The sequence below is a fragment of the Neovison vison genome, chromosome 10, assembly GCF_020171115.1.
Source record: "Neovison vison isolate M4711 chromosome 10, ASM_NN_V1, whole genome shotgun sequence".
NCBI lineage: Eukaryota > Metazoa > Chordata > Mammalia > Carnivora > Mustelidae > Neogale > Neogale vison.
Window position 1 is genome coordinate 29625868 of NC_058100.1, and position 13632 is coordinate 29639499.

Below are 13632 nucleotides of genomic sequence, written 5' to 3' on the forward strand. Positions count from 1 at the left end.
CTTCCTTCTTTAACAGACGCAACACTGCAACGAATCCCTCCTAAAGCACACTTCCCTCACAATGTTGGAAGCGTTTTTAACACTGAAAGAAAGTGCGGATCACCACTGGTCGTGAGCATCCAATATGAGTTTGGGATGCCTAAGCGCCATAGCCTGCACTTTACTCACAGTACCTAAGGTGCCCATAGTCCGTCCGTGTTCTATCATCATTCCTGAAAGGAGGAGACTCTGTGATGAATGAGAACGCACTTTAAGTAGGATCCCTGAAAAGATACCTTCCTAAGAATCACTTGTCATGGTCCTGTATGTGATAGTTTATGATTGCTACACAGACAGGTCCTAATGTTTCCTACAGAGCACAGACTCAAACCTGTCGTGAGAATGTACAGTAGCAAAGTTCCCTCGTACATTTGAAGTGTTTGAGACGAGCTAGACACAGTGGAACATCACAGGTGTTGACCTTCCAGTATGTGTCATAGAGGCCTATGTGCCCTAAGCTGTCATTCACTCTCAGGGCACAACGTTCCCTCCCCTTAGTTGTTCTATATCCTTTCCCCCTCTGAAAAGACACTGTGAGAAGTGCGATTCCGTTTGATGGAGTTTCCCTTAAACAGAACTTGCTATAGTCCAACGGATAGACGTCTGATACTAGAGCCCTATGTGCGCCTATTGCAGTTATCGCATAGTCAGTCCCAAGAGCTTCCTTCTTTATCAGACGCAACACTGCAATGAATCCCTCCTAAAGCACACTTCCCTCACAATGTTGGAAGCGTTTTTAACACTGAAAGAAAGTGCGGATCACCACTGGTCGTGAGCATGCAATATGAGTTTGGGATGCCTAAGCGCCATAGCCTGCACTTTACTCAGAGTACCTAAGATGCCCATAGTCCGTCCGTGTTCTATCATCATTCCTCAAAGGAGGAGACACTGTTATGAATGAGAACACACTTTAACTAGGATCCCTGAAAAGATACCTTCCTAAGAATAACCCGTCAGGGTCCTGTACAATACTCTCTATGATTGCTACACGGACAGGTCTTACAGTTTCCAACTTAGCACAGACTCATTCCTGTCCTGGGAAAATACTGTAGCACAGTTCCCTCGTACATCTGAAGGGTTTTGAGACGAGTTATACACAATGGAACATCACAGGTGTTGACCTTCCAGTATGTGTCATAGAGGCCTATGTTCCATACCCGGTCCTTCACTCTCAGGGCAAAACGTTCCCTCTGTCCATAGTTGTTCTTTCTCTATTCCTCCGCTGATAAGACACTGTGAGAAGTGCGATTCAGCCTGAAAGAGTTTCCCTTAAACAGAACTTGCTATAGTCCAACGGATAGACGTATGATACTAGAGCCCTATGTACGCCTATTGCAGTTACCGCAGAGTCAGTCCCAAGAGCTTCCTTTTCTAACAGACGCAACACAGCAACGAATCCCTCCTAAAGCACACTTCCATCACAATGCTGGAAGCGTTTTTTACTCAGAAAGAAAGTGCGGATCACCACTGGTCTTGATTATCTAATATGTGTTTGGGATGCCTAAGCGCCATAGCCTGCACTTTACTCACAGTACCTAATGTGCCCAAAGTCCGTCCGCATTCTATCATCATTCCTCAGAGTAGGAGACACTGTTAAGAATGAGAACACACTTTAACTAGGATCCCTGAAAAGATACCTTCCTAAGAATAACCCGTCAGGGTCCTGTACGATACTCTCTCTGATTGCTGCACAGACAGGTCCTACAGTTTCCAACTTAGCACAGACTCATTATTGTCGTGGGAAAGTACTGTAGCACAGTTCCCTCGTACATTTGAAGGGTTTTGACACGAGTTAGACACAATGGAACATCACAGGTGTTGACCTTCCAGTATGTGTCATAGAGGCCTATGTTCCATACCCGGTCCTTCACTCTCAGGGCACAACGTTCCCTCTGTCCATAGTTGTTCTTTCTCTATTCCTCCGCTGATAAGACACTGTGAGAAGTGCGATTCAGCCTGAAAGAGTTTCCCTTAAACAGAGCTTGCTATAGTCCAACGGATAGACGTCTGATACTAGAGCCCTATGTGCGCCCACTGCAGTTACCGCAGAGTCAGTCCCAAGAGCTTCCTTCTTTAACAGACGCAACACTGCAACGAATCCCTCCTAAAGCACACTTCCCTCACAATGTTGAAAGCGTTTTTTACAGAGAAAGAACGTGGGGATCACCACTGGTCTTGATCATCGAATATGTGTTTGGGATGCCTAAGCGCCATAGCCTGCACTTTACTCACAGTATATAATGTGCCCATGGTCCGTCCACATTCTATCATCATTCCTCAAAGAAGGAGATACTATTATCAATGAGAACACATTTTAAGTAGGATCCCTGAAAAGATACCTTCCTAAGAATAACCTGAAAGGGTCCTGTACGAATCTCTCTATGATTGCTACTCAGACAGGCCCTCCAGTTTCCAACTTAGCACAGACTCATTCCTGAAGTGAGAACGTACAGTAGCACAGTTCCCTCCTGCATTTTAAGTGTTTTGAGAAGAGTTAGACACAGTGGAACATCACAGCTGTTGACTTTCCAGTATGTGTCTTAGAGGCCTATGTTTCATACCCTTTCCTTCACTCGAAGGGCACAACGTTCCCTCTCTCCGTAGTTGTTCTTTCTCCATTCCTCCATTAAAAAGACACTGGGAGAAGTGCGATTCCGCCTGAAGGAGTTTCCCTTAAACAGAACTTGCTATAGTCCAAGGGATAGACGTCTGTTACTAGAGCCCTATGTGCGCCTATTGCAGTTACCGCAGAGTCAGTCCCAAGCGCTTCCTTCTTTAACAGACGCAACACTGCAACGAATCCCTCCTAAAGCACACTTCCCTCACAATGTTGAAAGCGTTTTTTACAGAGAAAGAACGTGGGGATCACCACTGGTCTTGATCATCGAATATGTGTTTGGGATGCCTACGCGCCATAGCCTGCACTTTACTCACAGTATATAATGTGCCCATGGTCCGTCCACATTCTATCATCATTCCTCAAAGAAGGAGATTCTATTATCAATGAGAACACATTTTAAGTAGGATCCCTGAAAAGATACCTTCCTAAGAATAACCTGAAAGGGTCCTGTACGAATCTCTCTATGATTGCTACTCAGACAGGCCCTCCAGTTTCCAACTTAGCACAGACTCATTCCTGAAGTGAGAACGTACAGTAGCACAGTTCCCTCCTGCATTTTAAGTGTTTTGAGACGAGTTAGACACAGTGGAACATCACAGCTGTTGACTTTCCAGTATGTGTCTTAGAGGCCTATGTTCCATACCCTTTCCTTCACTCGAAGGGCACAACGTTCCCTCTCTCCGTAGTTGTTCTTTCTCCATTCCTCCATTAAAAAGACACTGGGAGAAGTGCGATTCCGCCTGAAGGAGTTTCCCTTAAACAGAACTTGCTATAGTCCAAGGGATAGACGTCTGTTACTAGAGCCCTATGTGCGCCTATTGCAGTTACCGCAGAGTCAGTCCCAAGCGCTTCCTTCTTTAACAGACGCAACACTGCAACGAATCCCTCCTAAAGCACACTTCCCTCACAATGTTGAAAGCGTTTTTAACACTGAAAGAAAGTGCGGATCACCACTGGTCGTGAGCATCCAATATGAGTTTGGGATGCCTAAGCGCCATAGCCTGCACTTTACTCACAGTACCTAAGGTGCCCATAGTCCGTCCGTGTTCTATCATCATTCCTGAAAGGAGGAGACTCTGTGATGAATGAGAACGCACTTTAAGTAGGATCCCTGAAAAGATACCTTCCTAAGAATCACTTGTCATGGTCCTGTATGTGATAGTTTATGATTGCTACACAGACAGGTCCTAATGTTTCCTACAGAGCACAGACTCAAACCTGTCGTGAGAATGTACAGTAGCAAAGTTCCCTCGTACTTTTGAAGTGTTTGAGACGAGCTAGACACAGTGGAACATCACAGGTGTTGACCTTCCAGTATGTGTCATAGAGGCCTATGTGCCCTAAGCTGTCATTCACTCTCAGGGCACAACGTTCCCTCCCCTTAGTTGTTCTATATCCTTTCCCCCTCTGAAAAGACACTGTGAGAAGTGCGATTCCGTTTGATGGAGTTTCCCTTAAACAGAACCTGCTATAGTCCAACGGATAGACGTCTGATACTAGAGCCCTATGTGCGCCTACTGCAGTTATCGCATAGTCAGTCCCAAGAGCTTCCTTCTTTATCAGACGCAACACTGCAACGAATCCCTCTTAAAGCACACTTCCCTCACAATGTTGGAAGCGTTTTTAACACTGAAAGAAAGTGCGGATCACCACTGGTCGTGAGCATGCAATATGAGTTTGGGATGCCTAAGCGCCATAGCCTGCACTTTTCTCAGAGTACCTAAGATGCCCATAGTCCGTCCGTGTTCTATCATCATTCCTCAAAGGAGGAGACACTGTTATGAATGAGAACACACTTTAACTAGGATCCCTGAAAAGATACCTTCCTAAGAATAACCCGTCAGGGTCCTGTACAATACTCTCTATGATTGCTACACGGACAGGTCTTACAGTTTCCAACTTAGCACAGACTCATTCCTGTCCTGGGAAAATACTGTAGCACAGTTCCATCGTACATCTGAAGGGTTCTGAGACGAGTTATACACAATGGAACATCACAGGTGTTGACCTTCCAGTATGTGTCATAGAGGCCTATGTTCCATACCCGGTCCTTCACTCTCAGGGCAAAACGTTCCCTCTGTCCATAGTTGTTCTTTCTCTATTCCTCCGCTGATAAGACACTGTGAGAAGTGCGATTCAGCCTGAAAGAGTTTCCCTTAAACAGAACTTGCTATAGTCCAACGGATAGACGTATGATACTAGAGCCCTATGTACGCCTATTGCAGTTACCGCAGAGTCAGTCCCAAGAGCTTCCTTTTCTAACAGACGCAACACAGCAACGAATCCCTCCTACAGCACACTTCCATCACAATGCTGGAAGCGTTTTTTACTCAGAAAGAAAGTGCGGATCACCACTGGTCTTGATTATCTAATATGTGTTTGGGATGCCTAAGCGCCATAGCCTGCACTTTACTCACAGTACCTAATGTGCCCAAAGTCCGTCCGCATTCTATCATCATTCCTCAGAGTAGGAGACACTGTTAAGAATGAGAACACACTTTAACTAGGATCCCTGAAAAGATCCTTCCTAAGAATAACCCGTCAGGGTCCTGTACGATACTCTCTCTGATTGCTGCACAGACAGGTCCTACAGTTTCCAACTTAGCACAGACTCATTATTGTCGTGGGAAAGTACTGTAGCACAGTTCCCTCGTACATTTGAAGGGTTTTGACACGAGTTAGACACAATGGAACATCACAGGTGTTGACCTTCCAGTATGTGTCATAGAAGCCTATGTTCCATACCCGGTCCTTCACTCTCAGGGCACAACGTTCCCTCTGTCCATAGTTGTTCTTTCTCTATTCCTCCGCTGATAAGACACTGTGAGAAGTGCGATTCAGCCTGAAAGAGTTTCCCTTAAACAGAGCTTGCTATAGTCCAACGGATAGACGTCTGATACTAGAGCCCTATGTGCGCCCACTGCAGTTACCGCAGAGTCAGTCCCAAGAGCTTCCTTCTTTAACAGACGCAACACTGCAACGAATCCCTCCTAAAGCACACTTCCCTCACAATGTTGAAAGCGTTTTTTACAGAGAAAGAACGTGGGGATCACCACTGGTCTTGATCATCGAATATGTGTTTGGGATGCCTAAGCGCCATAGCCTGCACTTTACTCACAGTATATAATGTGCCCATGGTCCGTCCACATTCTATCATCATTCCTCAAAGAAGGAGATACTATTATCAATGAGAACACATTTTAAGTAGGATCCCTGAAAAGATACCTTCCTAAGAATAACCTGAAAGGGTCCTGTACGAATCTCTCTATGATTGCTACTCAGACAGGCCCTCCAGTTTCCAACTTAGCACAGACTCATTCCTGAAGTGAGAACGTACAGTAGCACAGTTCCCTCCTGCATTTTAAGTGTTTTGAGAAGAGTTAGACACAGTGGAACATCACAGCTGTTGACTTTCCAGTATGTGTCTTAGAGGCCTATGTTCCATACCCTTTCCTTCACTCGAAGGGCACAACGTTCCCTCTCTCCGTAGTTGTTCTTTCTCCATTCCGCCATTAAAAAGACACTGGGAGAAGTGCGATTCCGCCTGAAGGAGTTTCCCTTAAACAGAACTTGCTATAGTCCAAGGGATAGACGTCTGTTACTAGAGCCCTATGTGCGCCTATTGCAGTTACCGCAGAGTCAGTCCCAAGCGCTTCCTTCTTTAACAGACGCAACACTGCAACGAATCCCTCCTAAAGCACACTTCCCTCACAATGTTGGAAGCGTTTTTAACACTGAAAGAAAGTGCGGATCACCACTGGTCGTGAGCATCCAATATGAGTTTGGGATGCCTAAGCGCCATAGCCTGCACTTTACTCACAGTACCTAAGGTGCCCATAGTCCGTCCGTGTTCTATCATCATTCCTGAAAGGAGGAGACTCTGTGATGAATGAGAACGCACTTTAAGTAGGATCCCTGAAAAGATACCTTCCTAAGAATCACTTGTCATGGTCCTGTATGTGATAGTTTATGATTGCTACACAGACAGGTCCTAATGTTTCCTACAGAGCACAGACTCAAACCTGTCGTGAGAATGTACAGTAGCAAAGTTCCCTCGTACATTTGAAGTGTTTGAGACGAGCTAGACACAGTGGAACATCACAGGTGTTGACCTTCCAGTATGTGTCATAGAGGCCTATGTGCCCTAAGCTGTCATTCACTCTCAGGGCACAACGTTCCCTCCCCTTAGTTGTTCTATATCCTTTCCCCCTCTGAAAAGACACTGTGAGAAGTGCGATTCCGTTTGATGGAGTTTCCCTTAAACAGAACTTGCTATAGTCCAACGGATAGACGTCTGATACAAGAGCCCTATGTGCGCCTATTGCAGTTATCGCATAGTCAGTCCCAAGAGCTTCCTTCTTTATCAGACGCAACACTGCAACGAATCCCTCCTAAAGCACACTTCCCTCACAATGTTGGAAGCGTTTTTAACACTGAAAGAAAGTGCGGATCACCACTGGTCGTGAGCATGCAATATGAGTTTGGGATGCCTAAGCGCCATAGCCTGCACTTTACTCAGAGTACCTAAGATGCCCATAGTCCGTCCGTGTTCTATCATCATTCCTCAAAGGAGGAGACACTGTTATGAATGAGAACACACTTTAACTAGGATCCCTGAAAAGATACCTTCCTAAGAATAACCCGTCAGGGTCCTGTACAATACTCTCTATGATTGCTACACGGACAGGTCTTACAGTTTCCAACTTAGCACAGACTCATTCCTGTCCTGGGAAAATACTGTAGCACAGTTCCCTCGTACATCTGAAGGGTTTTGAGACGAGTTATACACAATGGAACATCACAGGTGTTGACCTTCCAGTATGTGTCATAGAGGCCTATGTTCCATACCCGGTCTTTCACTCTCAGGGCAAAACGTTCCCTCTGTCCATAGTTGTTCTTTCTCTATTCCTCCGCTGATAAGACACTGTGAGAAGTGCGATTCAGCCTGAAAGAGTTTCCCTTAAACAGAACTTGCTATACTCCAACGGATAGACGTATGATACTAGAGCCCTATGTACGCCTATTGCAGTTACCGCAGAGTCAGTCCCAAGAGCTTCCTTTTCTAACAGACGCAACACAGCAACGAATCCCTCGTAAAGCACACTTCCATCACAATGCTGGAAGCGTTTTTTACTCAGAAAGAAAGTGCGGATCACCACTGGTCTTGATTATCTAATATGTGTTTGGGATGCCTAAGCGCCATAGCCTGCACTTTACCCACAGTACCTAATGTGCCCAAAGTCCGTCCGCATTCTATCATCATTCCTCAGAGTAGGAGACACTGTTAAGAATGAGAACACACTTTAACTAGGATCCCTGAAAAGATACCTTCCTAAGAATAACCCGTCAGGGTCCTGTACGATACTCTCTCTGATTGCTGCACAGACAGGTCCTACAGTTTCCAACTTAGCACAGACTCATTATTGTCGTGGGAAAGTACTGTAGCACAGTTCCCTCGTACATTTGAAGGGTTTTGACACGAGTTAGACACAATGGAACATCACAGGTGTTGACCTTCCAGTATGTGTCATAGAGGCCTATGTTCCATACCCGGTCCTTCACTCTCAGGGCACAACGTTCCCTCTGTCCATAGTTGTTCTTTCTCTATTCCTCCGCTGATAAGACACTGTGAGAAGTGCGATTCAGCCTGAAAGAGTTTCCCTTAAACAGAGCTTGCTATAGTCCAACGGATAGACGTCTGATACTAGAGCCCTATGTGCGCCCACTGCAGTTACCGCAGAGTCAGTCCCAAGAGCTTCCTTCTTTAACAGACGCAACACTGCAACGAATCCCTCCTAAAGCACACTTCCCTCACAATGTTGAAAGCGTTTTTTACAGAGAAAGAACGTGGGGATCACCACTGGTCTTGATCATCGAATATGTGTTTGGGATGCCTAAGCGCCATAGCCTGCAGTTTACTCACAGTATATAATGTGCCCATGGTCCGTCCACATTCTATCATCATTCCTCAAAGAAGGAGATACTATTATCAATGAGAACACATTTTAAGTAGGATCCCTGAAAAGATACCTTCCTAAGAATAACCTGAAAGGGTCCTGTACGAATCTCTCTATGATTGCTACTCAGACAGGCCCTCCAGTTTCCAACTTAGCACAGACTCATTCCTGAAGTGAGAACGTACAGTAGCACAGTTCCCTCCTGCATTTTAAGTGTTTTGAGAAGAGTTAGACACAGTGGAACATCACAGCTGTTGACTTTCCAGTATGTGTCTTAGAGGCCTATGTTCCATACCCTTTCCTTCACTCGAAGGGCACAACGTTCCCTCTCTCCGTAGTTGTTCTTTCTCCATTCCTCCATTAAAAAGACACTGGGAGAAGTGCGATTCCGCCTGAAGGAGTTTCCCTTAAACAGAACTTGCTATAGTCCAAGGGATAGACGTCTGTTACTAGAGCCCTATGTGCGCCTATTGCAGTTACCGCAGAGTCAGTCCCAAGCGCTTCCTTCTTTAACAGACGCAACACTGCAACGAATCCCTCCTAAAGCACACTTCCCTCACAATGTTGGAAGCGTTTTTTACAGAGAAAGAACGTGGGGATCACCACTGGTCTTGATCATCGAATATGTGTTTGGGATGCCTAAGCGCCATAGCCTGCACTTTACTCACAGTATATAATGTGCCCATGGTCCGTCCACATTCTATCATCATTCCTCAAAGAAGGAGATACTATTATCAATGAGAACACATTTTAAGTAGGATCCCTGAAAAGATACCTTCCTAAGATTAACCTGAAAGGGTCCTGTACGAATCTCTCTATGATTGCTACTCAGACAGGCCCTCCAGTTTCCAACTTAGCACAGACTCATTCCTGAAGTGAGAACGTACAGTAGCACAGTTCCCTCCTGCATTTTAAGTGTTTTGAGACGAGTTAGACACAGTGGAACATCACAGCTGTTGACTTTCCAGTATGTGTCTTAGAGGCCTATGTTCCATACCCTTTCCTTCACTCGAAGGGCACAACGTTCCCTCTCTCCGTAGTAGTTCTTTCTCCATTCCTCCATTAAAAAGACACTGGGAGAAGTGCGATTCCGCCGGAAGGAGTTTCCCTTAAACAGAACTTGCTATAGTCCAAGGGATAGACGTCTGTTACTAGAGCCCTATGTGCGCCTATTGCAGTTACCGCAGAGTCAGTCCCAAGCGCTTCCTTCTTTAACAGACGCAACACTGCAACGAATCCCTCCTAAAGCACACTTCCCTCACAATGTTGGAAGCGTTTTTAACACTGAAAGAAAGTGCGGATCACCACTGGTCGTGAGCATCCAATATGAGTTTGGGATGCCTAAGCGCCATAGCCTGCACTTTACTCACAGTACCTAAGGTGCCCATAGTCCGTCCGTGTTCTATCATCATTCCTGAAAGGAGGAGACTCTGTGATGAATGAGAACGCACTTTAAGTAGGATCCCTGAAAAGATACCTTCCTAAGAATCACTTGTCATGGTCCTGTATGTGATAGTTTATGATTGCTACACAGACAGGTCCTAATGTTTCCTACAGAGCACAGACTCAAACCTGCCGTGAGAATGTACAGTAGCAAAGTTCCCTCGTACTTTTGAAGTGTTTGAGACGAGCTAGACACAGTGGAACATCACAGGTGTTGACCTTCCAGTATGTGTCATAGAGGCCTATGTGCCCTAAGCTGTCATTCACTCTCAGGGCACAACGTTCCCTCCCCTTAGTTGTTCTATATCCTTTCCCCCTCTGAAAAGACACTGTGAGAAGTGCGATTCCGTTTGATGGAGTTTCCCTTAAACAGAACTTGCTATAGTCCAACGGATAGACGTCTGATACTAGAGCCCTATGTGCGCCTACTGCAGTTATCGCATAGTCAGTCCCAAGAGCTTCCTTCTTTATCAGACGCAACACTGCAATGAATCCCTCTTAAAGCACACTTCCCTCACAATGTTGGAAGCGTTTTTAACACTGAAAGAAAGTGCGGATCACCACTGGTCGTGAGCATGCAATATGAGTTTGGGTTGCCTAAGCGCCATAGCCTGCACTTTACTCAGAGTACCTAAGATGCCCATAGTCTTTCCGTGTTCTATCATCATTCCTCAAAGGAGGAGACACTGTTATGAATGAGAACACACTTTAACTAGGATCCCTGAAAAGATACCTTCCTAAGAATAACCCGTCAGGGTCCTGTACAATACTCTCTATGATTGCTACACGGACAGGTCTTACAGTTTCCAACTTAGCACAGACTCATTCCTGTCCTGGGAAAATACTGTAGCACAGTTCCATCGTACATCTGAAGGGTTTTGAGACGAGTTATACACAATGGAACATCACAGGTGTTGACCTTCCAGTATGTGTCATAGAGGCCTATGTTCCATACCCGGTCCTTCACTCTCAGGGCAAAACGTTCCCTCTGTCCATAGTTGTTCTTTCTCTATTCCTCCGCTGATAAGACACTGTGAGAAGTGCGATTCAGCCTGAAAGAGTTTCCCTTAAACAGAACTTGCTATAGTCCAACGGATAGACGTATGATACTAGAGCCCTATGTACGCCTATTGCAGTTACCGCAGAGTCAGTCCCAAGAGCTTCCTTTTCTAACAGACGCAACACAGCAACGAATCCCTCCTAAAGCACACTTCCATCACAATGCTGGAAGCGTTTTTTACTCAGAAAGAAAGTGCGGATCACCACTGGTCTTGATTATCTAATATGTGTTTGGGATGCCTAAGCGCCATAGCCTGCACTTTACTCACAGTACCTAATGTGCCCAAAGTCCGTCCGCATTCTATCATCATTCCTCAGAGTAGGAGACACTGTTAAGAATGAGAACACACTTTAACTAGGATCCCTGAAAAGATCCTTCCTAAGAATAACCCGTCAGGGTCCTGTACGATACTCTCTCTGATTGCTGCACAGACAGGTCCTACAGTTTCCAACTTAGCACAGACTCATTATTGTCGTGGGAAAGTACTGTAGCACAGTTCCCTCGTACATTTGAAGGGTTTTGACACGAGTTAGACACAATGGAACATCACAGGTGTTGACCTTCCAGTATGTGTCATAGAAGCCTATGTTCCATACCCGGTCCTTCACTCTCAGGGCACAACGTTCCCTCTGTCCATAGTTGTTCTTTCTCTATTCCTCCGCTGATAAGACACTGTGAGAAGTGCGATTCAGCCTGAAAGAGTTTCCCTTAAACAGAGCTTGCTATAGTCCAACGGATAGACGTCTGATACTAGAGCCCTATGTGCGCCCACTGCAGTTACCGCAGAGTCAGTCCCAAGAGCTTCCTTCTTTAACAGACGCAACACTGCAACGAATCCCTCCTAAAGCACACTTCCCTCACAATGTTGAAAGCGTTTTTTACAGAGAAAGAACGTGGGGATCACCACTGGTCTTGATCATCGAATATGTGTTTGGGATGCCTAAGCGCCATAGCCTGCACTTTACTCACAGTATATAATGTGCCCATGATCCATCCACATTCTATCATCATTCCTCAAAGAAGGAGATACTATTATCAATGAGAACACATTTTAAGTAGGATCCCTGAAAAGATACCTTCCTATGAATAACCTGAAAGGGTCCTGTACGAATCTCTCTATGATTGCTACTCAGACAGGCCCTCCAGTTTCCAACTTAGCACAGACTCATTCCTGAAGTGAGAACGTACAGTAGCACAGTTCCCTCCTGCATTTTAAGTGTTTTGAGAAGAGTTAGACACAGTGGAACATCACAGCTGTTGACTTTCCAGTATGTGTCTTAGAGGCCTATGTTCCATACCCTTTCCTTCACTCGAAGGGCACAACGTTCCCTCTCTCCGTAGTTGTTCTTTCTCCATTCCTCCATTAAAAAGACACTGGGAGAAGTGCGATTCCGCCTGAAGGAGTTTCCCTTAAACAGAACTTGCTATAGTCCAAGGGATAGACGTCTGTTACTAGAGCCCTATGTGCGCCTATTGCAGTTACCGCAGAGTCAGTCCCAAGCGCTTCCTTCTTTAACAGACGCAACACTGCAACGAATCCCTCCTAAAGCACACTTCCCTCACAATGTTGAAAGCGTTTTTTACAGAGAAAGAACGTGGGGATCACCACTGGTCTTGATCATCGAATATGTGTTTGGGATGCCTAAGCGCCATAGCCTGCACTTTACTCACAGTATATAATGTGCCCATGGTCCGTCCACATTCTATCATCATTCCTCAAAGAAGGAGATACTATTATCAATGAGAACACATTTTAAGTAGGATCCCTGAAAAGATACCTTCCTAAGAATAACCTGAAAGGGTCCTGTACGAATCTCTCTATGATTGCTACTCAGACAGGCCCTCCAGTTTCCAACTTAGCACAGACTCATTCCTGAAGTGAGAACGTACAGTAGCACAGTTCCCTCCTGCATTTTAAGTGTTTTGAGACGAGTTAGACACAGTGGAACATCACAGCTGTTGACTTTCCAGTATGTGTCTTAGAGGCCTATGTTCCATACCCTTTCCTTCACTCGAAGGGCACAACGTTCCCTCTCTCCGTAGTAGTTCTTTCTCCATTCCTCCATTAAAAAGACACTGGGAGAAGTGCGATTCCGCCTGAAGGAGTTTCCCTTAAACAGAACTTGCTATAGTCCAAGGGATAGACGTCTGTTACTAGAGCCCTATGTGCGCCTATTGCAGTTACCGCAGAGTCAGTCCCAAGCGCTTCCTTCTTTAACAGACGCAACACTGCAACGAATCCCTCCTAAAGCACACTTCCCTCACAATGTTGGAAGCGTTTTTAACACTGAAAGAAAGTGCGGATCACCACTGGTCGTGAGCATCCAATATGAGTTTGGGATGCCTAAGCGCCATAGCCTGCACTTTACTCACAGTACCTAAGGTGCCCATAGTCCGTCCGTGTTCTATCATCATTCCTGAAAGGAGGAGACTCTGTGATGAATGAGAACGCACTTTAAGTAGGATCCCTGAAAAGATACCTTCCTAAGAATCACTTGTCATGGTCCTGTATG